The sequence below is a fragment of the Protopterus annectens genome, chromosome 1.part2 (genome assembly GCF_019279795.1).
Source record: "Protopterus annectens isolate FY-2018-M chromosome 1.part2, PAN1.0, whole genome shotgun sequence".
Taxonomy (NCBI): domain Eukaryota; kingdom Metazoa; phylum Chordata; order Ceratodontiformes; family Protopteridae; genus Protopterus; species Protopterus annectens.
The window spans coordinates 9892406-9915988 of NC_056727.1; positions in this window are offsets into that span (position 1 = coordinate 9892406).

Here is a 23583-nt window from a genome sequence, read left to right on the forward strand (position 1 = left end):
CACACCTCCAGGTTGGTGGCACAGCATGAAGCATCAGAGACTATCCATATGCAACTAACTGTGGGTAAAACTGCCTTCCAGTTTATAGCCTGCTACAGACCACCCTCCCAAACACAGGAACCCCACTTGGCCTTCCTGAGAATACTGGAAAATATAAAGGTCTCTCCAAACACCATTATATTGGGCGACTTCAACTACCCAAACATAGACTGGGAGCATTACTCTAGCTCCAACACCCTAGCCCAAAGGTTCCTAGAATTTATTAACTCAAATGCTATGGAACAACTTGTTACCACTCCCAAAACAGGGGAAAATATACTGGACCTGATCATCACCAAAATGGGGACACTATGCTCCAGACCAGAAGTGTATCCCTCACTGGTAAGATCAGACCATAAACTAATCTCACTGGATATTCACATCCCGACCCCACCCCCTGCCCAGAAAACCACAGTGAAAAACTTCTCTAAAGCAAATTTCACATGCCTCAAAACTGAGGCAAAATCCTTCAAAGTCCCCGGGCCTGTGGAAAATACGGCCCAGACTGCAGAATCCTTTATAAACGCATTCTATGAACACCTTCAAGAATGCATGGATCATGCAATCCCAAATAAAACCAAGACCCAATCCTCCAAAGGCAGACGTCCTGTCTGGTGGACCCCAGCTATAAACAAACTATACAATAGAAGGAGGAAGCTACTACATGATAGAGCAAAATCCCAAAAAGGGAAGGCATCTCTGATCAGTATTAGCAAAAAACTACGGGCACTCATAAAATCGTCTAAGGCCAGCTTCGAGAGAAAAATTGCACAGGACACTAAGGATAATCACAAGGCTTTCTTTAGTTATGTTAGGAACCTGGGTGGGAAATCCCAGATATGCTCACAATTAGTCCAAAATGACAAAAATACACCGAGCCCACAGACATTGCCAACATCCTAGCTGACAGGTTCAGTGCAAACTTCTCCCCCCCTCCCCACCAAAAGGGCAAATATCTATCCCAACAGAGTGCTTCCCCCCTGACATCTCAGATGCTCAGGTAAGAGCCGCCCTCTCCAAAGCAAAAAACACAGCATCAATGGGACCAGATGGTGTCCCGGGCTGCGTCCTACATGAACTCCAAGAAGAACTAAACCCAAACATAAAACTACTGTTCGATCTTAGCCTTACTACAGGATATGTACCAAAAGTGTGGCGTACAGCAACAGTGGTCCCTCTCCACAAAGGTGGTGCCTCAACGGATCCTGGAAACTATCGCCCCATAAGCCTGACTAGCTTGGTCTGCAAAGCTATGGAAAGGATCATCATGGACCTCATAAATAAAGATATTGGGGACCTACAGACACTGGATCCTACCCAGTTTGGCTTTGTTAAGGGCAGATCCTGCCTCTTAAACCTGGTTGATTTCTTTGAAACAGTCACCAAGGCCATTGACGAGGGGAAGGTGGTCCACACAGCCTACCTGGACCTTGCAAAAGCCTTCGATAGAATACCCCACTCTGGCATTATAGATAAGCTCACCAGCTTAAATATAAACCCCTATGTCACTAGATGGGTTGCAAACTGGCTCAAGGACAGAACCCACATGGTTAGAATTGCTGGAGCCATGTCAGACTCCAAACCAGTTACAAGTGGTGTCCCACAAGGCTCAGTCCTGGGACCTCTCTTGTTCGGTATATATTTCTCGTCAGTACAGACCAACACGGAAGGACTGTGGCTGACCAAGTTTGCAGATGACTGCAAACTGGGCGCCATAATCAACTCTCCAGCCGACACAAGCATCCTCCAAAAGGGCCTCATAGAAACAGACAACTGGTGCCAGAGCCATGGCCTCAAGCTAAACGCCAAAAAGTGTATAGTCATCCCCTTTGGCAAAAACAAAGTGCCCACAAATTACCACATAGGTGGTAATCCATTAAGTTCAGAAGAAGTCATTAGGGACCTGGGGACCCAAGTTGATAGCAATCTCTCATTTGACAACCACATGGCCAAAGTGGTTAGAAAAACATTTTATATAGCCCACCTAATCATGAAGGGATTCACATCTAGATCAGGGGAGGTCATCGTGCCTCTTTACTCATCCCTCATCAGGCCCATAATTGAGTACAATGCCCCTTTTGGGATGTGCCTTACCAGACACCTGCAGCAACTGGAAAGACCCCAAAAGTACCTCACCAAGAGGATCAAAGGGCTCAAACAGATGCCATATGCTGCCCGGTTAAAGAAACTCCAGCTCTACTCAGTGGCATACCGCCTGCTCAGAGGCGATCTGTGCCTGACGTATAAAGCCATGTCTAACCCGGAATTAATGGACATGCTGCACCTCAGAAAATCCAAATCCCATCGAGCTACGCACTCGAGAGACTTGAACCTCAGCACTGAAATAAATAGGACATGCTGGAGGAACAGATTCATAACCCAGAGGCTCCCTTCACTCTGGAATAAAATCCCAGTCCAGGTTAGGCAGAGTCCCACATTGACTCTCTTCAAGAGGAATCTTGATGAGTGGATGGGAGATCGTAGGTTTACCCCGGCTATCACTTTTTTGTCACTGTTAGATAGAGGCACAGTATACTAACCTCAAAAAAAGGCATAGCAAAATTAATTTAAAATGGGTGGCGAAAGCCAAACACACTCTGGCTAGGCTTATAAATGCCCTAGGGCAGATAGCCTAGTATGAACCTATGAACCTATGAACCTATGTTTCAGTGGCTGTTAAAGCTTCCTGAGTAATATTTTGGGAGTGTAACATGTTGTCAGATGTGGAAATGAGAGTGGAATCATCTGTATATTGTATTACAGTAGCCTGTTATGAGGAAGTATAGAGAGTGTTGGTGAAAATGTTAAAGAGGAGGGAACCAAGGATAGAGCCTTGTGGTACACTGCTGGTGACTGGCAGGTAAGGAGAGAGAGTGGTGTGCCATTTTACTTACTGATACCTATTGGACAGGTACTTCTTGAACCACAGAAGGATGGGCTGAGAAGGGCCTAGTGAGGACATTTGAAGTAGGTGTTTGCTGTGACAAACTGTGTCAAAGGCTTTAGACAAGTCTAGAAATAAGGAAGAGACAAGTTTGCCATTATCTCTAGCTGTATTGACAGTATCTATATAGGTTAGAAGGGTAATGCTAGTAATATTGGAAGGGCTGAAGACATTTTGTGTAGGGGATATGAGTTTTTCCTGCAGAAGATAGTCTAGCAATTGTTTCTGAATACATTTTTCAAGTATTTTAGTGACAGGAGATAAGATTGCTATAGGTCTAAATTTATTAATATCTGTTGAATTTCCTCCTTTGTGCAGAGGGATAATGTGTGATTTTTTTCCAGAGAGAGGGATTGGGGGAGGCCTGGACTGACGTCTTTATAAAGAATTGGACAGGATATGCTATGTTATTGGCTGCTATTTTTAGATGCTCACTTGAAAGGTCATCAGCTGAAGAAGAGAGCATGGTCAAAATTTGTTTAACAGTAGTTTTATATAGGGTGTGGCCACAGGTTTGAAGGTGAATGCGGATGTGGTGATATGTGGATGTTGGGTAGGGTTGGGATTAAATGTTGAGGAATCCTTGGTTAGAGCTGCTACACTATTTATAAAATAAAAGTTGAACTGTATTGCTGTTTCAGGTGGTGAGTTATCGGGAGAGGGGACTGGGTTGAATTACTGGCCAGGATGTAAGATTTCTTTAGTGGATGTCCAAATTTTTTAAGGTTGTGTTTAGTATTATTCTGACAGTTATCATGATATAGTTTTATGTGTTCATTTATTTGCTTTTTAGTATAATTGTGAAGCATTGCGAAGTTTTGATGATATAGTTTTATGTGTTCATTTATTTGCTTTTTAGTATAATTGTGAAGCATTGCGAAGTTTTCATGATATAGTTTTATGCGTTCATTCATTTGCCTTTTAGTATAATTGTGAAGCATTGCAAAGTTTTCATGATATAGTTTTATGTGTTCATTTATTTGCTTTTTAGTATAATTGTGAAGCATTGCGAAGATTTCATGGTATAGTTTTATGTGTTCATTTATTTGCTTTTCAGTATAATTGTGAAGCAATGCGAAGTTTTCATGATATATTTTTATGTGTTCATTTATTTGCTTTTTAGTATAATTGAGAAGCATTGTGAAGTTTTCATGATATAGTTTTAAGTTTTAATTTATTTGCTTTTCAGTGTAATTGTGAAGCATTGCGAAGTTTTCATGATATAGTTTTATGTGTTCATTTATTTGCTTTGAGTATAATTGCGAAGCATTGTGAAGTTTTCATGATATAGTTTTATGTGTTCATTTATTTGCTTTTTAGTATAATTGCGAAGCATTGCAAAGTTTTCATGATAATTTTATGTGTTCATTTATTTGCTTTTTAGTATAATTGTGAAGCATTGCAAAGTTTTCATGATATAGTTTTATGTGTTCATGTATTTGCTTATCAGTATAACTGTGAAGCATTGCAAAGTTTTCATGATATAGTTTTATGTGTTCATTTATTTGCTTTTTAGTATAATTGGGAAGCATTGCAAAGTTTTCATGATATAGTTTTATGTGTTAATTTATGTGCTTTTTAGTATAATTGTGAAGCATTGAGAAGTTTTTATGATATAGTTTTATGTGTTCATTTATTTGCTTTTCAGTATAATTGTGAAGCATTGCGAAGTTTTCATGATATAGTTTTATGCGTTCATTTATTTGCTTTTTAGTATAATTGTGAAGCATTGCGAAGTTTTCATGATATAGTTTTATGTGTTCATTTATTTGCTTTTTAGTATAATTGTGAAGCATTGTGAAGTTTTCATGATATAGTTTTTTGTGCTCATTTATTTGCTTTTTAGTTTAATTGTGAAGCATTGCGAAGTTTTCATGATAATTTTGTTTCATTTATTTGCTTTTTAGTATAATTGTGAAGCATTGCGAAGTTTTCATGATATAGTTTTATGTGTTCATTTATTTGCTTTTCAGTATAATTGCGAAGCATTGTGAAGTTTTCATGATATACTTTTATGTGTTCATTTATTTGCTTTTCAGTATAATTGCGAAGCATTGCAAAGTTTTCATGATATACTTTTATGTGTTCATTTATTTGCTTTTCAGTATAATTGCGAAGCATTGCAAAGTTTTCATGATATAGTTTTATGTGTTCATTTATTTGCTTTTCAGTATAATTGTGAAGCATTGCGAAGTTTTCATGACATAGTTTTATTTGTTCATTTATTTGCTTTTTAGTGTAATTGTGAAGCATTGCGAAGTTTTCATGATATAGTTTTATGTGTTCATTTATTTGCTTTTTAGTATAATTGTGAAGCATTGCAAAGTTTTCATGATATAGTTTTATGTGTTCATTTATTTGCTTACTAGTATAATTGTGAAGCATTATGAAATTTTCATGATATAGTTTTATGTGTTCATTTATTTGCTTTTCAGTATAATTGTGAAGCATTGCGAAGTTTTCATCATATAGTTTTATGTGTTCATTTATTTGCTTTTTAGTATAATTGTGAAGCATTGCGAAGTTTTCATGATATAGTTTTATGTGTTCATTTATTTGCTTTTCAGTATAATTGTGAAGCATTATAAGTTTTCATGATATAGTTTTATGTGTTCATTTATTTGCTTTACAGTATAATTGTGAAGCATTGCAAAGTTTTCATGATATAGTTTTATGTGTTCATTTATTTGCTTTTAGTATAATTGTGAAGCATTGTGAAGTTTTCATGATATAGTTTTATGTGTTCATTTATTTGCTTTTTAGTATAATTGTGAAGCATTGCAAGTTTTCATGATATAGTTTTATGTGTTCATTTATTTGCTTTTTAGTATAATTGTGAAGCATTGCGAAGTTTTCATGATATAGTTTTATGTGTTCATTTATTTGCTTTTAGTATAATTGTGAAGCATTGCAAAGTTTTCATGATATAGTTTTATGTGTTCATTTATTTGCTTTTAGTATAATTGTGAAGCATCATGAAGTTTTCATGATATAGTTTTATGTGTTCATTTATTTGCTTTTCAGTATAATTGTGAAGCATTGAAGTTTTCATGATATAGTTTTATGTGTTCATTTATTTGCTTTTTAGTATAATTGTGAAGCATTGAAGTTTTCATGATATAGTTTTATGTGTTCATTTATTTGCTTTTTAGTATAATTGTGAAGCATTGTGAAGTTTTCATGATATAGTTTTATGTGTTCATTTATTTGCTTTTTAGTATAATTGTGAAGCATCAAGTTTTCATGATATAGTTTTATGTGTTCATTTATTTGCTTTTTAGTATAATTGTGAAGCATTGAAGTTTTCATGATATAGTTTTATGTGTTCATTTATTTGCTTTTCAGTATAATTGTGAAGCATTGCAAAGTTTTCATGATATAGTTTTATGTGTTCATTTATTTGCTTTTTAGTATAATTGTGTAGCATTGCAAAGTTTTCATGATATATTTTATGTGTTCATTTATTTGCTTTTTAGTATAATTGTGAAGCATTGAAGTTTTCATGATATAGTTTTATGTGTTCATTTATTTGCTTTTCAGTATAATTGTGAAGCATTGCGAAGTTTTCATGATATAGTTTTATGTGTTCATTTATTTGCTTTTTAGTATAATTGTGAAGCATCATGAAGTTTTCATGATATAGTTTTATGTGTTCATTTATTTGCTTTTCAGTATAATTGTGAAGCATTGTAAGTTTTCATGATATAGTTTTATGTGTTCATTTATTTGCTTTTTAGTATAATTGTGAAGCATTGTGAAGTTTTCATGATATAGTTTTATGTGTTCATTTATTTGCTTTTTAGTATAATTGTGAAGCATTCTGAAGTTTTCATGATATAGTTTTATGTGTTCATTTATTTGCTTTTTAGTATAATTGTGAAGCATTGCGAAGTTTTCATTATATAGTTTTATGTGTTCATTTATTTGCTTTTCAGTATAATTGTGAAGCATTGCGAAGTTTTCATGATATAGTTTTATGTGTTCATTTATTTGCTTTTTAGTATAATTGTGAAGCATTGCGAAGTTTTCATGATATAGTTTTATGTGTTCATTTATTTGCTTTTTAGTATAATTGTGAAGCATTGTGAAGTTTTCATGATATAGTTTTATGTGTTCATTTATTCGCTTTTCAGTATAATTGTGAAGCATTGCAAAGTTTTCATGATATAGTTTTATGTGTTCATTTATTTGCTTTTTAGTATAATTGTGAAGCATTCTGAAGTTTTCATGATATAGTTTTATGTGTTCATTTATTTGCTTTTTAGTATAATTGTGAAGCATTGTGAAGTTTTCATGATATAGTTTTATGTGTTCATTTATTTGCTTTTTAGTATAATTGTGAAGCATTGTGAAGTTTTCATGATATAGTTTTATGTGTTCATTTATTTGCTTTTTAGTATAATTGTGAAGCATTGTGAAGTTTTCATGATATAGTTTTATGTGTTCATTTATTTGCTTTTTAGTATAATTGTGAAGCATTGTGAAGTTTTCATGATATAGTTTTATGTGTTCATTTATTTGCTTTTAGTATAATTGTGAAGCATTGCAAAGTTTTCATGATATAGTTTTATGTGTTCATTTATTTGCTTTTTAGTATAATTGTGAAGCATTGAGAAGTTTTCATGATATAGTTTTATGTGTTCATTTATTTGCTTTTTAGTATAATTGTGAAGCATTGTGAAGTTTTCATGATATAGTTTTATGTGTTCATTTATTTGCTTTTTAGTATAATTGTGAAGCATTGCAAGTTTTCATGATATAGTTTTATGTGTTCATTTATTTGCTTTTTAGTATAATTGTGAAGCATTGTGAAGTTTTCATGATATAGTTTTATGTGTTCATTTATTTGCTTTTTAGTATAATTGTGAAGCATTGTGAAGTTTTCATGATATAGTTTTATGTGTTCATTTATTTGCTTTTTAGTATAATTGTGAAGCATTGCAAAGTTTTCATGATATAGTTTTATGTGTTCATTTATTTGCTTTTAGTATAATTGTGAAGCATTGTGAAGTTTTCATGATATAGTTTTATGTGTTCATTTATTTGCTTTTTAGTATAATTGTGAAGCATTGCAAGTTTTCATGATATAGTTTTATGTGTTCATTTATTTGCTTTTTAGTATAATTGTGAAGCATTGCAAAGTTTTCATGATATAGTTTTATGTGTTCATTTATTTGCTTTTTAGTATAATTGTGAAGCATTGCAAAGTTTTCATGATATAGTTTTATGTGTTCATTTATTTGCTTTTTAGTATAATTGTGAAGCATTGAAGTTTTCATGATATATTTTTATGTGTTCATTTATTTGCTTTTTAGTATAATTGTGAAGCATTGCGAAGTTTTCATGATATAGTTTTATGTGTTCATTTATTTGCTTTTTAGTATAATTGTGAAGCATTGCGAAGTTTTCATGATATAGTTTTATGTGTTCATTTATTTGCTTTTTAGTATAATTGTGAAGCATTGTGAAGTTTTCATGATATAGTTTTATGTGTTCATTTATTCGCTTTTCAGTATAATTGTGAAGCATTGCGAAGTTTTCATGATATAGTTTTATGTGTTCATTTATTTGCTTTTTAGTATAATTGTGAAGCATTGAGAAGTTTTTATGATATAGTTTTATGTGTTCATTTATTTGCTTTTTAGTATAATTGTGAAGCATTGCGAAGTTTTCATGATATAGTTTTATGTGTTCATTTATTTGCTTTTCAGTATAATTGTGAAGTATTGCGAAGTTTTCATGATATAGTTTTATGTGTTCATTTATTTGCTTTTTAGTATAATTGTGAAGCATTGCAAAGTTTTCATGATATAGTTTTATGCGTTCATTTATTTGCTTTTTAGTATAATTGTGAAGCATTGCAAAGTATTCATGATATAGTTTTATGTGTTCATTTATTTGCTTTTCAGTATAATTGTGAAGCATTGCGAAGTTTTCATGATATAGTTTTATGTGTTCATTTATTTGCTTTTTAGTATAATTGTGAAGCATTGTAAGTTTTCATGATATAGTTTTATGTGTTCATTTATTTGCTTTTAGTATAATTGTGAAGCATTGAAGTTTTCATGATATAGTTTTATGTGTTCATTTATTTGCTTTTAGTATAATTGTGAAGCATTGTAAGTTTTCATGATATAGTTTTATGTGTTCATTTATTTGCTTTTTAGTATAATTGTGAAGCATTGCGAAGTTTTCATGATATAGTTTTATGTGTTCATTTATTTGCTTTTCAGTATAATTGTGAAGCATTGCGAAGTTTTCATGATATATTTTTATGTGTTCATTTATTTGCTTTTTAGTATAATTGTGAAGCATTGGAAGTTTTCATGATATAGTTTTATGTGTTCATTTATTTGCTTTTAGTATAATTGTGAAGCATTGTGAAGTTTTCATGATATAGTTTTATGTGTTCATTTATTCGCTTTTCAGTATAATTGTGAAGCATTGCGAAGTTTTCATGATATAGTTTTATGTGTTTATTTTTTTGCTTTTAGTATAATTGTGGCATCAGGAGTTTTCATGATATAGTTTTATGTGTTCATTTATTTGCTTTTTAGTATAATTGTGAAGCATTGCAAGTTTTCATGATATAGTTTTATGTGTTCATTTATTTGCTTTTCAGTATAATTGTGAAGCATCAAGTTTTCATGATATAGTTTTATGTGTTTATTTTTTGCTTTTAGTATAATTATGAAGCATTGTGGAGTTTTCATGATATAGTTTTATGTGTTCATTTATTTGCTTTTTAGTATAATTGTGAAGCATTGCAAAGTTTTCATGATATAGTTTTATGTGTTCATTTATTTTTTTTAGTATAATTGCGAAGCATTGTGAAGTTTTCATGATATAGTTTTATATGTTTATTTATTTGCTTTTTAGTATAATTGTGAAGCATTGTGAAGTTTTCATGATATAGTTTTATGTGTTCATTTATTTGCTTTTTAGTATAATTGTGAAGCATCAGAAGTTTTCATGATATATTTTTATGTGTTCATTTATTTGCTTTTTAGTATAATTGTGAAGCATTGCAAAGTTTTCATGATATAGTTTTATGTGTTCATTTATTTGCTTTTTAGTATAATTGTGAAGCATTGCGAAGTTTTCATTATATAGTTTTATGTGTTCATTTATTTGCTTTTCAGTATAATTGTGAAGCATTGCGAAGTTTTCATGATATATTTTTATGTGTTCATTTATTTGCTTTTTAGTATAATTGTGAAGCATTGCGAAGTTTTCATGATATAGTTTTATGTGTTCATTTATTTGCTTTTTAGTATAATTGTGAAGCATTGTGAAGTTTTCATGATATAGTTTTATGTGTTCATTTATTTGCTTTTCAGTATAATTGTGAAGTATTGCGAAGTTTTCATGATATAGTTTTATGTGTTCATTTATTTGCTTTTCAGTATAATTGTGAAGAATTGCAAAGTTTTCATGATATACTTTTATGTGTTCATTTATTTGCTTTTTAGTATAATTGCGAAGCATTGCAAAGTTTTCATGATAATTTTATGCGTTAATTTATTTGCTTTTTAGTATAATTGTGAAGCATTGCGAAGTTTTCATGATATAGTTTTATGTTTACATTTATTTGATTTTCAGTATAATTGTGAAGCATTGCAAAGTTTTCATGATATAGTTTTATGTGTTCATTTATTTGCTTTTTAGTATAATTGTGAAGCATTGCAAAGTTTTCATGATATAGCTTTATATGTTCATTTATTTGCTTTTTAGTATAATTGTGAAGCATTGAGAAGTTTTCATGATATAGTTTTATGTGTTCATTTATTTGCTTTTCAGTATAATTGTGAAGCATTGCGAAGTTTTCATGATATAGTTTTATGTGTTCATTTATTTGCTTTTTAGTATAATTGAGAAGCATTGCGAAGTTTTCATGATATAGTTTTATGTGTTCATTTATTTGCTTTTTAGTATAATTGTGAAGTATTCTGAAGTTTTCATGATATAGTTTTATGTGCTCATTTATTTGCTTTTTAGTATAATTGTGAAGCATTGTGAAGTTTTCATGATAATTCTGTGTTCATTTATTTGCTTTTCAGTATAATTGTGAAGCATTGCAAAGTTTTCATGATATAGTTTTATGTGTTCATTTATTTGCTTTTTAGTATAATAGTGAAGCATTGCGAAGTTTTCATGATATAGTTTTATGTGTTCATTCATTTGCTTTTAGTATAATTGCGAAGCATTGTGAACTTTTCATGATATAGTTTTATGTTTTCATTTATTTGCTTTTTAGTATAATTGTTAAGCATTGCGAAGTTTTCATGATATAGTTTTATGTGTTCATTTATTTGCTTTTTAGTATAATTGCGAAGCATTGCAAAGTTTTCATGATACAGTTTTATGTGTTCATTTATTTGCTTTTTAGTATAATTGTGAAGCATTCTGAAGTTTTCATGATATAGTTTTATGTGTTCATTTATTTGCTTTTTAGTATAATTGTGAAGCATTGCGAAGTTTTCATGATATATTTTTATGTGTTCATTTATTTGCTTTTTGTATAATTGTGAAGCATTGTAAGTTTTCATGATATAGTTTTATGTGTTCATGTATTTGCTTTTTAGTATAATTGTGAAGCATTGTGACGTTTTCATGATATAGTTTTATGTGCTCATTTATTCGCTTTTCAGTATAATTGTGAAGCATTGCGAAGTTGTCATGATATAGTTTTATGTGTTCATTTATTTGCTTTTTAGTATAATTGTGAAGCATTGCAAAGTTTTCATGATAATTTTATGTCTTCATTTATTTGCTTTTAGTATAATTATGAAGCATCAAGTTTTCCTGATATAGTTTTATGTGTTAATTTATTTGCTTTTCAGTATAATTGTGAAGCATTGCAAAGTTTTCATGATATAGCTTTATGTGTTCATTTATTTGCTTTTTAGTATAATTGTGAAGCATTGAGAAGTTTTCATGATATAGTTTTATGTGTTCATTTATTTGCTTTTTAGTATAATTGAGAAGCATTGTAAGTTTTCATGATATCGTTTTATGTGTTCATTTATTTGCTTTTTAGTATAATTGTGAAGTATTGTGAAGTTTTCATGATATAGTTTTATGTGCTCATTTATTTGCTTTTTAGTATAATTGTGAAGCATTGTGAAGTTTTCATGATAATTTTGTGTTCATTTATTTGCTTTTTAGTATAATTGTGAAGCATTGCGAATTTTTCATGATATAGTTTTATGTGTTCATTTATTTGCTTTTCAGTATAATTGTGAAGCATTGCAAAGTTTTCATGATATAGTTTTATGTGTTCATTTATTTGCTTTTTAGTATAATTGTGAAACATTGCGAAGTTTTCATGATATAGTTTTATGTGTTCATTCATTTGCTTTTAGTATAATTGCGAAGCATTGTGAACTTTTCATGATATAGTTTTATATGTTCATTTATTTGCTTTTTAGTATAATTGTGAAGCATTGCAAAGTTTTCATGATATAGCTTTATATGTTCATTTATTTGCTTTTTAGTATAATTGTGAAGCATTGAGAAGTTTTCATGATATAGTTTTATGTGTTCATTTATTTGCTTTTCAGTATAATTGTGAAGCATTGCGAAGTTTTCATGATATAGTTTTATGTGTTCATTTATTTGCTTTTTAGTATAATTGAGAAGCATTGCGAAGTTTTCATGATATAGTTTTATGTGTTCATTTATTTGCTTTTTAGTATAATTGTGAAGTATTGTGAAGTTTTCATGATATAGTTTTATGTGCTCATTTATTTGCTTTTTAGTATAATTGTGAAGCATTGTGAAGTTTTCATGATAATTTTGTGTTCATTTATTTGCTTTTCAGTATAATTGTGAAGCATTGCAAAGTTTTCATGATATAGTTTTATGTGTTCATTTATTTGCTTTTTAGTATAATAGTGAAGCATTGCGAAGTTTTCATGATATAGTTTTATGTGTTCATTCATTTGCTTTTAGTATAATTGCGAAGCATTGTGAACTTTTCATGATATAGTTTTATGTTTTCATTTATTTGCTTTTTAGTATAATTGTTAAGCATAAGTTTTCATGATATAGTTTTATGTGTTCATTTATTTGCTTTTTAGTATAATTGCGAAGCATTGCAAAGTTTTCATGATACAGTTTTATGTGTTCATTTATTTGCTTTTTAGTATAATTGTGAAGCATTCTGAAGTTTTCATGATATAGTTTTATGTGTTCATTTATTTGCTTTTTAGTATAATTGTGAAGCATTAAGTTTTCATGATATATTTTTATGTGTTCATTTATTTGCTTTTTGTATAATTGTGAAGCATTGCGAAGTTTTCATGATATAGTTTTATGTGTTCATGTATTTGCTTTTTAGTATAATTGTGAAGCATTGTGAAGTTTTCATGATATAGTTTTACGTGTTCATTTATTCGCTTTTCAGTATAATTGTGAAGCATTGTGAAGTTGTCATGATATAGTTTTATGTGTTCATTTATTTGCTTTTTAGTATAATTGTGAAGCATTGCAAAGTTTTCATGATAATTTTATGTCTTCATTTATTTGCTTTTTAGTATAATTATGAAGCATTGCGAAGTTTTCCTGATATAGTTTTATGTGTTAATTTATTTGCTTTTCAGTATAATTGTGAAGCATTGCAAAGTTTTCATGATATAGCTTTATGTGTTCATTTATTTGCTTTTTAGTATAATTGTGAAGCATTGAGAAGTTTTCATGATATAGTTTTATGTGTTCATTTATTTGCTTTTTAGTATAATTGAGAAGCATTGCGAAGTTTTCATGATATAGTTTTATGTGTTCATTTATTTGCTTTTTAGTATAATTGTGAAGTATTGTGAAGTTTTCATGATATAGTTTTATGTGCTCATTTATTTGCTTTTTAGTATAATTGTGACGCATTGTGAAGTTTTCATGATAATTTTGTGTTCATTTATTTGCTTTTTAGTATAATTGTGAAGCATTGCGAATTTTTCATGATATAGTTTTATGTGTTCATTTATTTGCTTTTCAGTATAATTGTGAAGCATTGCAAAGTTTTCATGATATAGTTTTATGTGTTCATTTATTTGCTTTTTAGTATAATTGTGAAACATTGCGAAGTTTTCATGATATAGTTTTATGTGTTCATTCATTTGCTTTTAGTATAATTGTGAAGCATTGTGAACTTTTCATGATATAGTTTTATGTGTTCATTTATTTGCTTTTTAGTATAATTGGGAAGCATTGCGAAGTTTTCATGATATAGTTTTATGTGTTCATTTATTTGCTTTTTAGTATAATTGTGAAGCATTGCAAAGTTTTCATGATATAGTTTTATGTGTTCATTTATTTGCTTTTTAGTATAATTTTGAAGCATTGCGAAGTTTTCATGATATAGTTTTATGTGTTCATTTATTTGCTTATCACTATAATTGAGAAGCATTGCAAAGTTTTCATGATATAGTTTTATATGTTCATTTATTTGCTTTTTAGTATAATTGTGAAGCATTGCGAAGTTTTCATCATATAGTTTTATGTGTTCATTTATTTGCTTTTTAGTATAATTGTGAAGCATTGCGAAGTTTTCATGATATAGTTTTATGTGTTCATTTATTTGCTTTTCAGTATAATTGTGAAGCATTGCGAAGTTTTCATGATATAGTTTTATGTGTTTATTTTTTTGCTTTTAGTATAATTGCGAAGCATTGTGGAGTTTTCATGATATAGTTTTATGTGTTCATTTATTTGCTTTACAGTATAATTGTGAAGCATTGCAAAGTTTTCATGATATAGTTTTATGTGTTCATTTATTTGCTTTTCAGTATAATTGTGAAGCATTGCGAAGTTTTCATCATATAGTTTTATGTGTTCATTTATTTGCTTTTTAGTATAATTGTGAAGCATTGCGAAGTTTTCATGATATAGTTTTATGTGTTCATTTATTTGCTTTTCAGTATAATTGTGAAGCATTGCGAAGTTTTCATGATATAGTTTTATGTGTTTATTTTTTTGCTTTTAGTATAATTGCGAAGCATTGTGGAGTTTTCATGATATAGTTTTATGTGTTCATTTATTTGCTTTTTAGTATAATTGTGAAGCATTGCGAAGTTTTCATGATATAGTTTTATGTGTTCATTTATTTGCTTTTCAGTATAATTGTGAAGCATTGCGAAGTTTTCATGATATAGTTTTATGTGTTTATTTTTTTGCTTTTAGTATAATTGCGAAGCATTGTGGAGTTTTCATGATATAGTTTTATGTGTTCATTTATTTGCTTTACAGTATAATTGTGAAGCATTGCAAAGTTTTCATGATATAGTTTTATGTGTTCATTTGCTTTTTAGTATAATTATTAAGCATTGCGAAGTTTTCATGATATAGTTTTTTGTGTTCATTTATTTGCTTTTTAGTATAATTGCGAAGCATTGTGAATTTTTCATGATATCGTTTATTGTTTTCATTTATTTGCTTCTTAGTACAATTTTGAAGCATTGCGAAGTCTTCATGATATAGTTTTATGTGCTCATTTATTTGCTTTTAGTATAATTGCGAAGCATTGTGAAGTTTTCATGATATAGTTTTATATGTTTATTTATTTGCTTTTTAGTATAATTGTGAAGCATTGCGAAGTTTTCATGATATAGTTTTATGTGTTCATTTATTTGCTTTTTAGTATAATTGTGAAGCATTGCGAAGTTTTCATGATATAGTTTTATTTGTTCATTTATTTGCTTTTTGGTGTAATTGTGAAGCATTGCGGAGTTTTCAGGATATAGTTTATGTGTTCATTTATTTGCTTTTTAGTATAATTGTGAAGCATTGCAAAGTTTTCATGATATAGTTTTATGTGTTCATTTATTTGCTTTTTAGTATAATTGTGAAGCATTGCGAAGTTTTCATTATATAGTTTTATGTGTTCATTTATTTGCTTTTCAGTATAATTGTGAAGCATTGCGAAGTTTTCATGATATATTTTTATGTGTTCATTTATTTGCTTTTTAGTATAATTGTGAAGCATTGCGAAGTTTTCATGATATAGTTTTATGTGTTCATTTATTTGCTTTTTAGTATAATTGTGAAGCATTGTGAAGTTTTCATGATATAGTTTTATGTGTTCATTTATTTGCTTATCACTATAATTGAGAAGCATTGCAAAGTTTTCATGATATAGTTTTATATGTTCATTTATTTGCTTTTTAGTATAATTGTGAAGCATTGCGAAGTTTTCATCATATAGTTTTATGTGTTCATTTATTTGCTTTTTAGTATAATTGTGAAGCATTGCGAAGTTTTCATGATATAGTTTTATGTGTTCATTTATTTGCTTTTCAGTATAATTGTGAAGCATTGCGAAGTTTTCATGATATAGTTTTATGTGTTTATTTTTTTGCTTTTAGTATAATTGCGAAGCATTGTGGAGTTTTCATGATATAGTTTTATGTGTTCATTTATTTGCTTTACAGTATAATTGTGAAGCATTGCAAAGTTTTCATGATATAGTTTTATGTGTTCATTTATTTGCTTTTCAGTATAATTGTGAAGCATTGCGAAGTTTTCATCATATAGTTTTATGTGTTCATTTATTTGCTTTTTAGTATAATTGTGAAGCATTGCGAAGTTTTCATGATATAGTTTTATGTGTTCATTTATTTGCTTTTCAGTATAATTGTGAAGCATTGCGAAGTTTTCATGATATAGTTTTATGTGTTTATTTTTTTGCTTTTAGTATAATTGCGAAGCATTGTGGAGTTTTCATGATATAGTTTTATGTGTTCATTTATTTGCTTTTTAGTATAATTGTGAAGCATTGCGAAGTTTTCATGATATAGTTTTATGTGTTCATTTATTTGCTTTTCAGTATAATTGTGAAGCATTGCGAAGTTTTCATGATATAGTTTTATGTGTTTATTTTTTTGCTTTTAGTATAATTGCGAAGCATTGTGGAGTTTTCATGATATAGTTTTATGTGTTCATTTATTTGCTTTACAGTATAATTGTGAAGCATTGCAAAGTTTTCATGATATAGTTTTATGTGTTCATTTGCTTTTTAGTATAATTATTAAGCATTGCGAAGTTTTCATGATATAGTTTTTTGTGTTCATTTATTTGCTTTTTAGTATAATTGCGAAGCATTGTGAATTTTTCATGATATCGTTTATTGTTTTCATTTATTTGCTTCTTAGTACAATTTTGAAGCATTGCGAAGTCTTCATGATATAGTTTTATGTGCTCATTTATTTGCTTTTAGTATAATTGCGAAGCATTGTGAAGTTTTCATGATATAGTTTTATGTGTTCATTTATTTGCTTTTCAGTATAATTGTGAAGTATTGCGAAGTTTTCATGATATAGTTTTATGTGTTCATTTATTTGCTTTTCAGTATAATTGTGAAGAATTGCAAAGTTTTCATGATATACTTTTATGTGTTCATTTATTTGCTTTTTAGTATAATTGCGAAGCATTGCAAAGTTTTCATGATAATTTTATGCGTTAATTTATTTGCTTTTTAGTATAATTGTGAAGCATTGCGAAGTTTTCATGATATAGTTTTATGTTTACATTTATTTGATTTTCAGTATAATTGTGAAGCATTGCAAAGTTTTCATGATATAGTTTTATGTGTTCATTTATTTGCTTTTTAGTATAATTGTGAAGCATTGCAAAGTTTTCATGATATAGCTTTATATGTTCATTTATTTGCTTTTTAGTATAATTGTGAAGCATTGAGAAGTTTTCATGATATAGTTTTATGTGTTCATTTATTTGCTTTTCAGTATAATTGTGAAGCATTGCAAGTTTTCATGATATAGTTTTATGTGTTCATTTATTTGCTTTTTAGTATAATTGAGAAGCATTGCAAGTTTTCATGATATAGTTTTATGTGTTCATTTATTTGCTTTTTAGTATAATTGTGAAGTATTCTGAAGTTTTCATGATATAGTTTTATGTGCTCATTTATTTGCTTTTTAGTATAATTGTGAAGCATTGTGAAGTTTTCATGATAATTCTGTGTTCATTTATTTGCTTTTCAGTATAATTGTGAAGCATTGCAAAGTTTTCATGATATAGTTTTATGTGTTCATTTATTTGCTTTTTAGTATAATAGTGAAGCATTGCGAAGTTTTCATGATATAGTTTTATGTGTTCATTCATTTGCTTTTAGTATAATTGCGAAGCATTGTGAACTTTTCATGATATAGTTTTATGTTTTCATTTATTTGCTTTTTAGTATAATTGTTAAGCATTGCGAAGTTTTCATGATATAGTTTTATGTGTTCATTTATTTGCTTTTTAGTATAATTGCGAAGCATTGCAAAGTTTTCATGATACAGTTTTATGTGTTCATTTATTTGCTTTTTAGTATAATTGTGAAGCATTCTGAAGTTTTCATGATATAGTTTTATGTGTTCATTTATTTGCTTTTTAGTATAATTGTGAAGCATTGCGAAGTTTTCATGATATATTTTTATGTGTTCATTTATTTGCTTTTTTGTATAATTGTGAAGCATTGCGAAGTTTTCATGATATAGTTTTATGTGTTCATGTATTTGCTTTTTAGTATAATTGTGAAGCATTGTGACGTTTTCATGATATAGTTTTATGTGCTCATTTATTCGCTTTTCAGTATAATTGTGAAGCATTGCGAAGTTGTCATGATATAGTTTTATGTGTTCATTTATTTGCTTTTTAGTATAATTGTGAAGCATTGCAAAGTTTTCATGATAATTTTATGTCTTCATTTATTTGCTTTTTAGTATAATTATGAAGCATTGCGAAGTTTTCCTGATATAGTTTTATGTGTTAATTTATTTGCTTTTCAGTATAATTGTGAAGCATTGCAAAGTTTTCATGATATAGCTTTATGTGTTCATTTATTTGCTTTTTAGTATAATTGTGAAGCATTGAGAAGTTTTCATGATATAGTTTTATGTGTTCATTTATTTGCTTTTTAGTATAATTGAGAAGCATTGCGAAGTTTTCATGATATCGTTTTATGTGTTCATTTATTTGCTTTTTAGTATAATTGTGAAGTATTGTGAAGTTTTCATGATATAGTTTTATGTGCTCATTTATTTGCTTTTTAGTATAATTGTGAAGCATTGTGAAGTTTTCATGATAATTTTGTGTTCATTTATTTGCTTTTTAGTATAATTGTGAAGCATTGCGAATTTTTCATGATATAGTTTTATGTGTTCATTTATTTGCTTTTCAGTATAATTGTGAAGCATTGCAAAGTTTTCATGATATAGTTTTATGTGTTCATTTATTTGCTTTTTAGTATAATTGTGAAACATTGAAGTTTTCATGATATAGTTTTATGTGTTCATTCATTTGCTTTTAGTATAATTGCGAAGCATTGTGAACTTTTCATGATATAGTTTTATATGTTCATTTATTTGCTTTTTAGTATAATTGTGAAGCATTGCAAAGTTTTCATGATATAGCTTTATATGTTCATTTATTTGCTTTTTAGTATAATTGTGAAGCATTGAGAAGTTTTCATGATATAGTTTTATGTGTTCATTTATTTGCTTTTCAGTATAATTGTGAAGCATTGTAAGTTTTCATGATATAGTTTTATGTGTTCATTTATTTGCTTTTTAGTATAATTGAGAAGCATTGCGAAGTTTTCATGATATAGTTTTATGTGTTCATTTATTTGCTTTTTAGTATAATTGTGAAGTATTGTGAAGTTTTCATGATATAGTTTTATGTGCTCATTTATTTGCTTTTTAGTATAATTGTGAAGCATTGTGAAGTTTTCATGATAATTTTGTGTTCATTTATTTGCTTTTCAGTATAATTGTGAAGCATTGCAAAGTTTTCATGATATAGTTTTATGTGTTCATTTATTTGCTTTTTAGTATAATAGTGAAGCATTAAGTTTTCATGATATAGTTTTATGTGTTCATTCATTTGCTTTTAGTATAATTGCGAAGCATTGTGAACTTTTCATGATATAGTTTTATGTTTTCATTTATTTGCTTTTTAGTATAATTGTTAAGCATTGCGAAGTTTTCATGATATAGTTTTATGTGTTCATTTATTTGCTTTTTAGTATAATTGCGAAGCATTGCAAAGTTTTCATGATACAGTTTTATGTGTTCATTTATTTGCTTTTTAGTATAATTGTGAAGCATTCTGAAGTTTTCATGATATAGTTTTATGTGTTCATTTATTTGCTTTTTAGTATAATTGTGAAGCATTGCGAAGTTTTCATGATATATTTTTATGTGTTCATTTATTTGCTTTTTTGTATAATTGTGAAGCATTGCGAAGTTTTCATGATATAGTTTTATGTGTTCATGTATTTGCTTTTTAGTATAATTGTGAAGCATTGTGAAGTTTTCATGATATAGTTTTACGTGTTCATTTATTCGCTTTTCAGTATAATTGTGAAGCATTGTGAAGTTGTCATGATATAGTTTTATGTGTTCATTTATTTGCTTTTTAGTATAATTGTGAAGCATTGCAAAGTTTTCATGATAATTTTATGTCTTCATTTATTTGCTTTTTAGTATAATTATGAAGCATTGCGAAGTTTTCCTGATATAGTTTTATGTGTTAATTTATTTGCTTTTCAGTATAATTGTGAAGCATTGCAAAGTTTTCATGATATAGCTTTATGTGTTCATTTATTTGCTTTTTAGTATAATTGTGAAGCATTGAGAAGTTTTCATGATATAGTTTTATGTGTTCATTTATTTGCTTTTTAGTATAATTGAGAAGCATCAAGTTTTCATGATATAGTTTTATGTGTTCATTTATTTGCTTTTTAGTATAATTGTGAAGTATTGTGAAGTTTTCATGATATAGTTTTATGTGCTCATTTATTTGCTTTTAGTATAATTGTGAAGCATTGTGAAGTTTTCATGATAATTTTGTGTTCATTTATTTGCTTTTTAGTATAATTGTGAAGCATTGCGAATTTTTCATGATATAGTTTTATGTGTTCATTTATTTGCTTTTCAGTATAATTGTGAAGCATTGCAAAGTTTTCATGATATAGTTTTATGTGTTCATTTATATGCTTTTTAGTATAATTGTGAAACATTGCGAAGTTTTCATGATATAGTTTTATGTGTTCATTCATTTGCTTTTAGTATAATTGCGAAGCATTGTGAACTTTTCATGATATAGTTTTATGTGTTCATTTATTTGCTTTTTAGTATAATTGGGAAGCATTGCGAAGTTTTCATGATATAGTTTTATGTGTTCATTTATTTGCTTTTTAGTATAATTGTGAAGCATTGCAAAGTTTTCATGATATAGTTTTATGTGTTCATTTATTTGCTTTTTAGTATAATTTTGAAGCATTGCGAAGTTTTCATGATATAGTTTTATGTGTTCATTTATTTGCTTATCACTATAATTGAGAAGCATTGCAAAGTTTTCATGATATAGTTTTATATGTTCATTTATTTGCTTTTTAGTATAATTGTGAAGCATTGCGAAGTTTTCATGATATATTTTTATTTGTTCATTTATTTGCTTTCTAGTATAATTGTGAAGCATTGCGAAGTTTTCATGATATAGTTTTATATGTTCATCTATTTGCTTTTTAGTATAATTGTTAAGCATTGCGAAGTTTTCATGATATAGTTTTATGTGTTCATTTATTTGCTTTTTAGTATAATTTCGAAGCATTGCAAAGTTTTCATGATATAGTTTTATGTTTTCATTTATTTGCTTTTTAATTTAATTGCGAAGCATTGCGAAGTTTTCATGATATAGTTTTATGTGTTCATTTGTTTGCTTTTTAGTATAATATTGAAGTATTCTGAAGTTTTCATGATATAGTTTTATGTGTTCATTTATTTGCTTTTCAGTATAATTGTGAAGCATTACAAAGTTTTCATGATATAGTTTTATGTGTTCATTTATTTGCTTTTCAGTATAATTGTGAAGCATTGCAAAGTTTTCATGATATAGTTTTATGTGTTCATTTATTTGCTTTTCAGTATAATTGTGAAGCATTCTGAAGTTTTCATGATATAGTTTTATGTGTTCATTTATTTGCTTTTTTGTATGATTGTGAAACATTGCAAAGTTTTCATGATATCGAGGTGGTTTATATTTCTCTAATTCTTTCCATGCTTTTACTCTATCCTGCATAAGCTTTCTGTTCTTTTTGGAAGGTCAAATTGCATTATTTGTTTTTAGTCTCTTCTTTCTAGGTAAGGCTGTTTACGATATTTAGAAAAGCTGTTTTAAATTCATTAACAGCATCATCTAAAGGGAGGATTTTTAGGAATTTCCAGTTAATAGATGATAGTGTAGTAATGAACATTTCTGGGTTACTCTTGGAAAGGTTGTGTGTTATTTTATAAATATGCTGTTAATCTGGATGTGTGAGATGTCTCGTCATATAGACTAGGAAATGAGAGAGTCTGATATTGTACTTGTGGTGGAGTATTTGCTAGGGTCTAATATTGTGATCCAGTCTAATAGGGAATTTGATTTCTTTCTATGATGTATGGGGCTATTAATTAATTGTGTGAAGCCATATAAATTCATCCTAGATGTAGAGGAGTTAGAGTTTAATATCATCTAGTAGTATGTTTTCTTGTTGAAATGTTATGGGTATCCAATGTAGGATATCTTCCAGTTATCTTCCTGTATAGCTATATTGTTGCTAGGAGGGATGTAAAGGACAGTAACACATATTTATTTATAATTGTTAATTTTAGGAAAGGAATAACAAGTTCTGTTGAACTGAATTTTGGTATTGCTTTACTGTAAGGGGAAATGTGGTAGGTGTTGGGAAATATTAAAGCAATACCACCACCTTTCCTCTTTATAGTTTGTTCATACTGAAGTTTATATTGCTAATGTTATGTTATAACTTATATGACATTAAGAACTGCTGCTATGGCTTTTCTCGTTTGTGCGGAGTTAAGCGATGAGCAAATCCAGTTGTCTGCTTAAATGGGAAAATAGTGATATTTCTATTGGTTTTCTCTCCTCTGCACAAACACGCTAAGCAGTGAGGCATGGCTGTCAGCACTTTGGACAGTACTGAGTGTAAGAAATAGATGTGCTGCCTAGCTTTCCCTGTGGCAACACGTGTAAGACCAGTGAATTCATGTTTAAAGTACAGACTACACAAGGTACAAATCCACATCAATCTATTTTTTACACATGATGTCAGGATGGCATTACATAGGTAAATGTGATAATTCCTGCAAATGTGAGAAGCAATGACTACAGTGGGGTATTATATAAAAGTAAACATCAGTCAAGTGATTTATGTCAGCAATACACATATGGATTTGCATTTTTATACATTCACCATTCTAAATAACTGTTAGAGTAAATGTTTCAAAGTACTGCCTTTACTCTCCTTTGGCACAGTCAGTTTAAGCAGCATTGCACTAAGGTAACCAATCTAGTGGGGCTGATGCCATACGACACTATGAGACATTCTCCATCACTCAGCATGGATGTGCAATGCCAATCTCCATGTAAACACAGAGGACTAAAAGTGGAGGGACTTAGTAGGGGCATTTCTACCATGTTTATGGTTTGCAGTTCTATTATTTGACCAGATTAAAGGCGTAAAAATGGGGTAGCTAGGAAAATGGTAAAATGGGGAACAAGCAGGGGGAAGTACAAAGGGGAAGCCATATAGGAAT